This window comes from Mobula birostris, chromosome 24, assembly GCF_030028105.1.
Source record: "Mobula birostris isolate sMobBir1 chromosome 24, sMobBir1.hap1, whole genome shotgun sequence".
Classification (NCBI taxonomy): Eukaryota; Metazoa; Chordata; class Chondrichthyes; order Myliobatiformes; family Myliobatidae; genus Mobula; species Mobula birostris.
The window spans coordinates 37,160,504-37,173,543 of record NC_092393.1 but is presented as its reverse complement, the minus strand read 5'-3'; the positions used below and the strand labels follow the sequence as shown (position 1 = coordinate 37,173,543).

Sequence of the window (13,040 nt, the reverse complement as noted above, 5' to 3'; positions counted from 1 at the left end):
GGGATATCACTAATGGCCCAGGTTTTGCTGACTGCAGTGCACTCCTGCCTTTGCCACTGAACTACAGTGACATTTTGTGCTGACCTTGTCTGCAACTTGAAAAGTGATCTTTCTCACCAAGATGAACTGGAACCAACAGGCGAGGCCCACATGGTGCCAAATCTCATTAAATGTAATTGAGACATACAGTGTAGATGGACCAGAAAAATGGCCCATCTATGTAACACCTATGGTAAAACTTCTTTTTGTGACAAAGTTACATCTCCAACTTTACCATGTGTCAAAACTAAATGTTTAACAGTGATTTTGAATGTATTGACACTCAGAAACATAGAATAATTAAAAATAATAATTTTCATATAAATGAAATAAAATCACTTCACAATTAAAATATTACTGGAAGCACTGACAATTTTAAAAAAACTTTAAATACAAGAGATTCTACAAATGCAAAAAATCGTGAGCAACACACACAAAGTGCTGGAGGAACTCAGCTGGCCAGGCAGCATCTTCGGAAGGGAATGAACAGTCGAAACTTTGGGCTGAGACTCTTCATCAGTACTGGGAAGGAAGGGGGCAGAAGGTGTGGGAGGGGAAGGCATACAAGCCAACAGATCATAGGTAAAACAAGGTGAGAGCGAAGGTGGGTGGGGGGGGGAGAGATGAAGTAGGAAGCTGGAAGGTGATTGGTGGAAGAGATAAAGGAATGAAGAGGAAGGAATTTTTTATAGGAAAGTTCAGTGGACCATTAAAAAAAGGGAAGGAGGAGAAGAACCAGAGGAAGGTGATGGGTAGGCGAGGAGAAGAAAAGGGGTGAGAGTGTAACTAGAATGGAGGGAGGGAGGAGTAATTATTGGAAGTTAAGAGAAATTGATGTTCATGCCATCAAGTTGGAGGCTACCTAGGTGGAATATGAAGTGTTACTCCTCCAACCTGAGTTTGGTCTCATCGCTGCAGTAGAGGAGGCCAAACTCAGGCCATGTTTTTTATAGAAAACAATTCATCAGTCTTTCATTGGGCTTTGGGATAACTCCAAGACATTTTGAACTATTTTTATTTTGTAGCCTGGGAAAAATACACACTCAGGCCAACAAATACTTTTTCGGGTCTTTAATTCCTTTTTCTGTTTTAGATGCTTTAATGCAGAAAGAGGTATCAAAATAAAAACAACAAAATAAATTTTAAAAAACAGCTCCTACTGTGGCAACCTCAGCTTCATTTCGGTTCTCACACGTGTGTCAACTAGTTATGTATGCAGTATGAAAATAAATAAAACTAAATATACAAAACTAATGTGGCAATTTTTGGCACACGTGTGCTTAACTTCCAAACACATATAGGCTAGAAACAAGAGAAAATCTGCAGATGCTAGAAATTCAAGCAAGACACACAAAATGCTGGAGGAACTCAGCAGGCCAGGCAGCATCTATGGAAAACAGTACCGTCGACAGTTGGGGCTGAGACCCTTCAACTGTACACTTTTCCATTGATGATGCCTGGCCTGCTGAGTTACTGCAGCATTTAGTGTGTGTTGCACATATAGGCTAGACCCTGAAATTAATTCTCCTCACCCACAATACTAGGCCGATAAGGAACTCGCAAGACCACACCATACCTTACTCGCAAATATCTTTCCTCTCCATACGAACAGTACTCCTGCAAAAATGCAGCTCCCAGTACTTGATGTTCATCTTTCTAGAATATTATAACTCTTTTTCCTACTCCACATGTGCATAATGTCATCACCATTTTCTCTTAAAGGCACAGGCAGCTATATTACCATTACCAGGGTGAATACATAAGTGCACTTCTAACAATAAAAAAAATTCAATGGTCACCTAGTTACATTTCTCCCCTGCATACTGGTAAGTGTCTTCAATTGCTCTTTCACTGCTTCTCTGAAGAGAACTGAATTTAGTCTGGCCAGTATCTGTGACACTGCTGCAGGACTTATGGAGGCCACATCTAGGACTGACGTTGCCTCGTGATGTAGGTTAGAGTGCTGTGCAAGCATTTACTCTTTTACTCCTGTGGGGTGCTGCAACAGGAGGACATCTAACCCTGTATCAGCAGTCGCAGGCCCTACAGTCTCAGTTCCAGAAGATACAGTGTCAAGGCTGAGGGCAAGATTCTGTACACCCAGCTCTAACACATCTTCTAACAGTATCACACTATTCTCTGAATCCTCAGAATCTCATTCATGTTTCAGGGGAGGGCTAACCTGAATTACAGGAGTTTGCAGTCTCCTTTGAGGAGTTGCGGTGGGAAGGTTTTCACAGGGCCTGACGTCTACCCTGTTCACCCTCTTGATAGGCCTTCCCTCCAAAGGTTCCACCATGTATGTGTTGTCTAGTATCTGTACCACCATGTAGACCATTGATTTCCAAGCATCCTGAATTTATTACCGTTGAATGGCCTGTTCCTGAGGTAAACCAATGCATTTACGTCAATCTTAAGACAATGAATTTTATCCTCCTGTCAGGTAATGTGTTCTGTAGCCTTCTGTTCAGAGTATTCTTATGCTCAGGTATGAGTGTCACTCAGTCGTTTCTGGTGACTGGCTAACCAGTCATATTTCCTGTCCATAGACTGTTCTTGCTTCAGCAGAGCATCCACTAGCAAGTGCAGGTCATCACCAAACAGTAGGTAATAAGGGGAATATCCAGTGGTTGTGTGAGGTGTCACATTATACGCGTACACTAACTTGGGTAGATGCTCTAGCCACCTGCATTTCTTTTCTCAACAAATTATGAATCGTCCTATTGAAGTGCTCGCACTGAGCGTCGCCAGTAGGATGATGGGGTATAATACAGCTTTTCTTTACCCCGTAGAGTTTGCAGAGCTCAGCGATGACCTCGTTTTCGACATTACAGCCCTGGTCAGAATGCAACCTCTCTCTGAGGACACCATACTTCATAAACCATTCCCTTAAGAGCGCCTTTGCTGTGGTGTCTGCCTTTTGATCTCAAGTTGGGAATGCTCAGGTGAATCTTGTAAAAACGTCTGTGACGACTAAGACATACTCCTGGTCATCGTTTGCTGGCTCAAGCACAGTAAAATCCACAGCAACAACTTCGAGCGGCCCAGAAGCAAGAAGTGATTTCATGGGGGGAAGGATCTTAGGGTGCGGCATCTTTTGATCCACTGTGCCACATCCTTTTGCGTGCCCATCCAGAAACATCTGCTTTTCAACAAGTGCAGAGTATGCTCTATGCCTTGATAGCCTAGAGTCATGTACATACCATAACACTTTATTCCTCAAACTGGTAGGTAGCAGAAGCTGATAACACTCCTCATGCTTCTCATCCTCAACCACGCAATACAGTAACGCCTTATGCTCCCTGATACTGTCCAGTGCTTTCACGGGGACAAAATAGATTTAAGCAGAGCTCTACGTTCCTTGCCATTCAGCTTTCTTTTTCTGTTCCATAAGTTTCTGAAGACACTTAACTCAGGGTCTTGCTGCTGAAAAGTGTGCAAGTCCCCAGTAGAATAACCTGGGAAGGTTGGGGTGTTTCCTTGCATCAGATCACTTACATCACTAGTACCAGCTTCAAGAGCTCGAATTTGCTTAACGTTACAGCTTTTAAAACCATCTGTAACCAGTGAGGGGTCAAAAGCAATGCCACAATTAATCAGACTACAGATCGCCACAGACCCATCAAACTCAGCATCCTCTGAGATAGGTTCAGGCTCCCCTGCAAGTGGCTGTCTAGGGAGTGCATCAGCCACGGTATTGCTCCGACCTGGACGATACTGAACATCAAGGTCAGCTGTGAGATCCATCTCTGCTCAATTGCTCCCAACTTGGCAGTTTTCAAGTGGGATAACGGATTACTGTCAGTAATTATGGTGAATTTGGAACCTGTTAAGTAACCATGAAACTTCTCCACTATAGCCCACAAGAGCAAGCAGCTCTAATTTCATGCTGCTATCATTCCTATCGTTCTTTTCAGCATTTCTCAATCGTTGGCTTGCATATGCAATAACCTCTTTGCCTCTGACTGTTGCTGGTATTGAACAGCTCCTGGTCCATGACTGCTTGCATCAGTCTTCACCTCGAAAGGTTGTGTGAAATCAGCAAAGCCAAGGATGGGTGAACTAGTCAGTTTCCCTTCGAGCAAGTCAAGGGCAGTTTGATATTCTTCTGTCCAAGACTCTTTTAACCGCTGGTTTGTTTTACTAGGACTCCCTGCATTAAGACACAAATTCACTACATCATGCAGTGGACCTGCAATCTTTGAGAATCCCTGAATGAACCATCTATATAACTGGTACCAGGGCAGGAATGGATTCTCAATATTCCTGGATCTCAGTGCTTTAAAAGGGATAGGAGGGAGGAAAAAGGGGAGGAGGGGTGGCATTACTGGTCAGGGATACTAGTACAGCAACAGAAAGGTGGTAATGTAGCAGGATCCTCTTTTGAGTCAGTATGGGTGGAAGTCAGGAACAGGAAGGGAGCAGTTACTCTACTGGGGGTATTCTATAGACCCCCTGGTAGCAGCAGAGATACAGAGGAGCAGATTGGGAGGCAGATTTTGGAAAGGTGCAAAAATAACAGGGTTGTTATCATGGGTGTCTTTAACTTCCCTAATATTGATTGGCACCTGATTAGTTCCAAGGGTTTAGATGGGGCAGAGTTTGTTAAGTGTGTCCAGGATGGATTCCTGTTACAGTATGTGGACAGGCCGACTGGGGGAATGCCATACTAGATCTAGTACTTGGTAATGAACCAGGTCAGGTCACAGATCTCTCAGTGGGTGAGCATCTGGGGGACAGTGACCACCGCTCCCTGGCCTTTAGCATTATCATGGAAAAGGACAGAATCAGAGAGGACAGGAAAATTTTTAATTGGGAAAGGGCAAATTATGAGGCTATAAGGCTAGAACTTGCGGGTGTGAATTGGGATGATGTTTTTGCAGGGAAATGTACTATGGACATGTGGTCGATGTTTAGAGATCTCTTGCAGGATGTTAGGGATAAACTTGTCCCGGTGAGGAAGATAAAGAATGGTAGGGTGAAGGAACCATGGGTGACAAGTGAGCTGGAAAATCTAGTCAGGTGGAAGAAGGCAGCATACATGAGGTTTAGGAAGCAAGGATCAGATGGGTCTATTGAGGAATATAGGGAAGCAAGAAAGGAGCTTAAGAAGGGGCTGAGAAGAGCAAGAAGGGGGCATGAGAAGGCCTTGGCGAGTAGGGTAAAGGAAAACCCCAAGGCATTCTTCAATTATGTGAAGAACAAAAGGATGACAGGAGTGAAGGTAGGACCGATTAGAGATAAAGGTAGGAAGATGTGCCTGGAGGCTGTGAAAGTGAGCGAGGTCCTCAATGAATACTTCTCTTCGGTATTCACCAATGAGAGGGAACTTGATGATGGTGAAGACAATATGAGTGAGGTTGATGTTCTGGAGCATGTTGATATTAAGGGAGAGGAGGTGTTGGAGTTGTTAAAATACATTAGGACAGATAAGTCCCCGGGGCCTGACGGAATATTCCCCAGGCTGCTCCATGAGGCGAGGGAGGAGATGGCTGAGCCTCTGGCTAGGATCTTTATGTCCTCGTTGTCCACAGGAATGGTACCGGAGGATTGGAGGGAGGTGAATGTTGTCCCCTTGTTCAAAAAAGGTAGTAGGGATAGTCTAGGTAATTATAGACCAGTGAGCCTTACGTCTGTGATGGGAAAGCTGTTGGAAAAGATTCTTAGAGATAGGCTCTATGGGCATTTAGAGAATCATGGTCTGATCAGGGACAGTCAGCATGGCTTTGTGAAGGGCAGATCATGCCTAACAAGCCTGATAGAGTTCTTTGAGGAGGTGATCAGGCATATAGATGAGCATAGTGCAGTGGATGTGATCTATATGGATTTTAGTAAGACACTTGACAAGGTTCCACATGGTAGGCTTATTCAGAAAGCATGGGATCCAGGGAAGTTTGGCCAGGTGGATTCAGAAATGGCTTGCCTGCAGAAGGCAGAGGGTCGTGGTGGAGGGAATACATTCAGATTGGAGGATTGTGACTAGTGGTGTCCCACAAGGATCTGTTCTGGGACCTCTACTTTTCGTGATTTTTATTAACGACCGGGATGTGGGGGTAGAAGGGTGGGTTGGCAAGTTTGCAGACAACACAAAGGTTGGTGGTGTTGTAGATAGTGTAGAGGATTGTCGAAGATTGCAGAGAGAAATTGATAGGATGCAGAAGTGGGCTGAGAAGTGGCAGATGGAGTTCAACCCGGAGAAGTGTGAGGTGGTACACTTTGGAAGGACAAACTCCAAGGCAGAGTACAAAGTAAACGGCAGGATACTTGGTAGTGTGGAGGAGCAGAGGGATCTGGGGGTACATGTCCACAGATCCCTGAAAGTTGCCTCACAGGTAGATAGGGTAGTTAAGAAAGCTTTCATAAGTCGAGGGATAGAGTTTAAGAGTCGCGATGTAATGATGCAGCTCTATAAAACTCTGGTTAGGCCACACTTGGAGTAGTGTCCAGTTCTGGTCGTCTCACTATAGGAAGGATGTGGAAGCATTGGAAAGGGTACAGAGGAGATTTACCAGGATGCTGCCTGGTTTAGAAAGTATGCATTATGATTAGAGATTAAGGGAGCTAGGGCTTTACTCTTTGGAGAGAAGGAGGATGAGAGGAGACATGATAGAGGTGTACAAGATAATAAGAGGAATAGATAGAGTGGATAGCCAGCGCCTCTTCCCCAGGGCACCACTGCTCATTATAAGAGGACATGGCTTTAAGGTAAGGGGTGGGAAGTTCAAGGGGGATATTAGAGGAAGGTTTTTTACTCAGAGAGTGGTTGGTGCGTGGAATGCACTGCCTGAGTCAGTGGTGGAGGCAGGTACACTAGTGAAGTTTAAGAGACTACTAGACAGGTATATGGAGGAATTTAAGGTGGAGGGTTATATGGGAGGCAGGGTTTGAGGGTCGGCACAACATTGTGGGCCGAAGGGCCTGTCATGTGCTGTACTATTCTATGTTCTATGTACAAAAGCCGACAAATGATCTTAAGTCTTTGACCATAGATCGTACTGCCCACTGCTGAACAGCCCAGACCTTCTCGGGATCTGTGCCTATCCCCTTGGCTGATATCTGATGTCCTAATAAGACCATAAGATATAGGAGCAGAAGTAGGCCATTCAACCCATCGAGTCTGCTCTGCCATTCAATCATGGGCTGATCTAATTTCTCCAGTCATCCCCACTTCCCTGCCTTCTCCCCATACCCTTTGATGCCCTGGCTAATCAAGGACCTATCCATCTTTGCCTTAAATGCACCCAGTGACTTGGCCTCCACAGCCACTCGTGGCAACAAATTCCACAGGTTTACCACCCTCTGACTAAAGTAATTTCTCTGCATCTCTGTTCTAAATGGACGTCCTTCAATCCTGAAGTCGTGTCCTCTTGTCCTGGACTCCCCTACCATGGGAAATAAACTTTGCCAGATCTAATCTGTTCAGGCCTTTTAACATTCGGAATGTTTCTATAAGATCCCCCCTCATTCTCCTGAACTCCAGGGAATACAGCCCAAGAACTACCAGAAGTTCCTCATACGATAAACCTTTTATTCCTGGAATCATTCTCGTGAATCTTCTCTGAACTCTCTCCAATGTCAGTATATCCTTTCCAAAATAAGGAGCCTGAAACTGCACACAATACTCCAAGTGTGGTCTCACGGGTGCCTTATAGAGCCTCAACATCACATCCCTGCTCTTATATTCTATACCTCTAGAAATGAATGCCAACATTGTATTTGCCTTCCTCACCACTGATTCCACCTGGAGATTAACCTATAGGGTATCCTGCACAAGGTCTCTCAAGTCCCTTTGCATCTCTGCATTTCGAATTCTCTCCCCATCTAAGTAATAGTCTGCCCGTTTATTTCTTCCACCAAAGTGCATGACCATACACTTTCCAACATTGTACTTCATTTGCCACTTCTTTGCCCATTCCCCTAAACTAACTGTAAGTCTCACTGCAGGCTCTCTGTTTCCTCAACACTACCTGCTCCTCCATCTATCTTTGTATCATCAGCAAATTTAGCCACAAATCCATTAATCCCATAGTCCAAATCATTGACATACATCATAAAAAGCAGCGGTCCTAACACTGACCCCTGTGGAACTCCACTGGTAACCAGCTGCCAGCCAGAATAGGATCCCTTTATTCCCACTCTGTGTTTTCTGCTGATCATCCAGTGCTTCACCCATGCTAGTAACTCCCCTGTAATTCCATGGGATCTTAAGTTGCTAAGCAGCCTCTTGTGTGGCACCTTGTCAAAGGCCTTCTGAAAATCTAAGTACACCACATCTACTGCATCTCCTTTGTCTACCCTGCTTGTAATTTCCTCAAAAAATTGCAGCAGGTTAGTCAGGCAGGATTTTTCTTTCAGGAAATCATGCTGGCTTTGGCCTATCTTGTCATATGTCTCCAGGTACTCCGTAATCTCATCCCTAACAATAGATTCCATCAACTTCCCAACCACTGATGTCAGGCTATAGTTTCCTTTCTGCTGCTTCCTACCCTTCTTAAATAGTGGAGTAACATTTGCAATTCTCCAGTCATCCGGTACAATGCCAGAATCTATCGATTCTTGAAAGATCATTGTTAATGCCTCCACAATCTCTCCAGCTACTTCCTTCAGAACCCGAGGGTGCACTCCATCAGATCCAGGAGATTATCTACCCTCAGACCATTAAGCTTCCTGAGCACCTTCTCGGTCGTAATTTTTACTGCACATACTTCACTTCCCTGACACTCCTGAATGTCCAGTACAGTGTAAATATCTTCCACTGTGAAGACTGATGCAAAATATGCATTCAATTACTCGGCCATCTCTACATCTCTCATTACAATATCTCCAGTGTCATTTTCTATTGGTCCTATATCACCTTCAACTCTCTTTTACCCTTTATATACTTAATAACATGACCACTGACTGCAGAAAATGATGTTTTTCCAATTTCACCTTCAGACCAGTCTCCTTGGACATTAAAGCACCGTGTCCAGTCTCTCTAAGTGTTCCTGGAAAGTCTGAAAACACACCCGAATATTATCCAAGCATAATCTGGAAGACTAAGTCATTCATGGTTGTCTGTATATATCTTTGAAAAGTCGCAGGCCCATTGCAGACCCCAAATGTCATGTGAAGATATTCATATAGACCAAACAGGTCACAAAAGCAGTCTTATACTTATCACACTCCTCTACCACCGACCGGTGGTAACCACTCACAAGGTCTGTTGTTGAGAAAAATTGTGCACCCCCAGAGCATCAAAAGTCTCATCAACACACGGGAGCAGCAACACTCCCTTTTTGGTCTTAAGATTCAGTCTCCAATAATCTACACACAATCTTATGATACCATCAGACTTCCGTACCAACACTACAGATGAGTCATATGCACTATTGCTCTCTTGAATCACACCCTTCCACAACCAACTTTGAGCTGTGCTCTTTAACTTCATGGTACTGATTGGGTGGAACACAACAATATGGCTTGAAACGGGCTCGTCATTAATTAACTGAATTTCATACTTGACCTTGTCAGGGTGCCCAAGGTCTTCACCTTCTACTATGAAGATATCCAGGTAGTTAGCCAGTAAAGCTCTTAGCTGAGCTTGTTGTTCTTCACTATCCCCAATGTCGAGTTTGTCTAAAATTGACTTTAACTTGTGATTACTGCATTTCTCCTTTACACCAACCGTCACTTGCCCAATGCCAGCTGAGATCCACTGAAATATTACAGCACATTGGTGACCACTATCTATGCACTCTACTTTTGACAGTATACCCAACCAGGTCCTAGGTGAGAGAGGTTTAAAACCTGTACTGGTACTGTATGACAAGAGCCAATGAGCATAGGAATAACTACAAAACCACCCGGTAGAGGGGTGTTAAAAGTGGCTCAAGTAACATATTAGAGTCAGTACCAGCATCTTCAGGGGCCTTCCTAGCCACAATGGTAACTACAGATTCAGCAGGTATGTGCTCAGTATCTTTTCCTGAAACTTGGAGTACCGTTTTCTTTTCAGTAGTGCACATCTTCACTTTCTGCAAAACATCTCTGCAATCAGAATCCAACTTTCCTTCTAGTGTCATGTCAAATTCTGTGTAGACAAGTTGTCTACATTAGCGTATAATGTTCATGCCTACAATGCATGAGACGGGTTATTCAGTGCTAACAGGATCCCTGACTACTAGAAAGCCACAATTGGGAACCTTCATGCCCATCGCGTGAACCTCTAGTTCTAGATACCCAAGGTAAGGAATATCAAGACAGTTAGCGCTGTTAACCTAAGCCAGTGAGCAGTGGACGATATATTCCCATCCTCTCCATTCAAGTGTTCTCAAAAGAACTGCTCAGTCATGGTGCTCACTTGACCACCTGTGTCCAACAGGCAACGGACAGTGACACCTGATATCTTAAGCTCAACAACAGGACATATTCTGATGGAATGCTGCAACAACTGGTCATGGGATGGCTGTATATTATCTGAGTCTATGAGGTTCCTCTGAATTGCCTGACTCACAACAACCTGAGGGTTGGGGGATGCAGGCTCTACGTCTCTTGCACTTCGCTTCTGTGGATAATTCTTGGTCACCTGCCCTCCCACCTGACACTTGAAACATATTAGTTGCCCATCCTCTCTGAACCTTGACTGTAATTTAGGTCAAATGCTTGTAGTGTGCGCAACACCTCTCTGTAAAGCAAGATCTTTCACTGCTTGAGTCAACTCACTTATGGCTTTGCCCTGCTCTGCGACTACTTTAAGTCTATCATCTAGAGTGACAGACTTAGATTCCTGAGCTTTAAGAGTTGAGCTCTGTGCCTGACTACTGCTATACTTTACAGTCTTTGCATTTCCTGAGAACTCTACTAAAAACAGATGAGCCTCCTCTTGCACTTCTATCACTGACTCAGCATTGTTTTGCGCGTAGCTGTGGAGCTCCTTTCTAAGAGAAGGATCTCTGATCCCCTCTATAAATTGATCTCTGAGCATCACCCTCTTATTCGCCACAGCATGAGCAGAACGATTCAGTAGCAAGTTAAGAGCTTGTGCTAGGGCATGTGAAGACTCTCTTTTGTCTTCACCGTCATGCTGTTTGCGATTATAGAAGCTATGTAACAGCTGCGATGCACTATGCTTGTCTCTAGGTGCTTCCCTGAGATAGGTGAACAAGTCATCAGCCTGGTCTTCTTCAGCATCACTGCGCATGTGTGTTTCTTCTAGGGCTACACCCCTGAGCAGTGACATAACAAAATCATACTGATCCTGGTCAGATTGATTTCTAGCACAAAGCACGCATTTGACTTCTTCAATATAAAGTCATCAACAGACCTCCCATATTTTTCAACATCACCTGTAAATGGAGCAGTGTGCCTTTCCCTTGACCTTTTGCTTCATTTATCTAATTACCATGGGATCCTCATGCCTACTACGCAAGTCTCTAATTTGTTCATTCAAATCAGGTTCAGTTTGTTCATCCTCTGAATGTAACCTTGTGAAAGCTCAAGTTCTTAAGGTCTCTACAACAAGCCTGCAAAATGGGTTGCCACACATCTCCTGCAGAAAACATGATGATTTCACGGCCGCAGTTGCTCTGTATCACTGTCACAGTTCTACTCCTTGGCATCAGTCCCTGATGTCCCAACTCGGTCTCAAGGCAACCACAGTCCACGCAACACCAGGCTCCCCTTCTGCCTCATGGAAACAGTTGTCCTGTTCTTCACCACTACTGTATTATGTATTATATATTGTACTGTATACAAAAATCAAAAACCCTCTAAACTGGCTTGGAATTACCCCAGTCTTGGTACCAAATTCTGTAGCCTGGGAAAAATACACACTCCGGAGAACAAATACTTTTTCCGGTTTTTAATTCCTTTATCTGTTCCAGATGTTTTAATGCAGAAAAAGGGTATCAAAATAAAAACAACAAAATAAATATTAAACAACAGTTCCTGCTGATACAATCTCAGCTTAACTTTGGTCCACCCAATTGTGTGTCAACCAGTTACATATGCAGTGTTGAAATAAATAAAACAAAATATATAAAAATCAATACGGTGGTGACAATTTTTGGCACACACGTGCTTAACTTCCAAACACGTATGGCTAGACCCTGAAACAAACTCTCCTTGCTCATGCTACTAGGCCAATGAGGAACTCACACGACCATGCCATCCAGTGGCAATAACTTACTCGCAAAAATCTTTCCTCACCATGCGACCAGTACTTCTGGGAAAAGCAGCCCCAGTTCTTGATGTTTGTCTTTCTAGAACATTGTAATTCTTTTTTTCTCTAAGCCGCATGTGCATAATGATGTCACTGTTTTCTCTTAAAGACACAGGCAGCTATTTTAGCATTACCAGGGTGAATATATAAGTGCACTTTCAACAATAAAAAACATAATATTCATCAGTCATCTGGTTGCATTTAAAAAGGTGTCTGATAAACTAACTTCCTCTCAAGCTGTTGTAAGTACTTGAATGGCTTATCTTCAGCTAGAAACTGGCTTGCCTTGAGTTTTTCACTGATATTGCAAATGGCCTTTATGTATGTCAGCATGCTTCATTATTAACTGCACAAGGTCATCTGAGTTTTGTCATGCACTACTTTGGAATAAGAATTGGTTTATTATTGTCACATATACCAAGACACAGTGAATAGCTTGTCTTGTATACTGTTTCAGTCATAGTCATTGAGTGATGAATCAGTACTTGCATCTGAATCATACAAGAAGTCTCAGTCCTGAACATGAGTAAATAACCTTCTATACTAACATCATTACATTACTTATGGCTGGAGTAGCTTTAGGAGCACATTAACATGGGAGCACTTAAGGGACCAGCAGATTACCATGTCATCAGACACTGAGGTAGTAGACAGTTTTAGTCATTAATCAGCTATCCAGGAATGTGCTTTTGACTTATGAATAGCCTTGACATATATGACCATCTTAAAACAAAAGAATAACAGCAGCTGTCTGAATACTGTTCACTCACAAGCACTACATGCTTTGTATCTACCAGCT

The 13,040-nt window shown here is 43.6% G+C and overlaps 1 protein-coding gene across 4 annotated transcripts in view; it reads right to left on the bottom strand.

Annotated features, from left to right (window-relative positions):
• The window catches only part of ccdc57 (coiled-coil domain containing 57), a 172,543-nt gene that overhangs the window by 69,115 nt on the left and 90,388 nt on the right, over nucleotides 1-13,040 (bottom strand). The window lies entirely within an intron of this gene.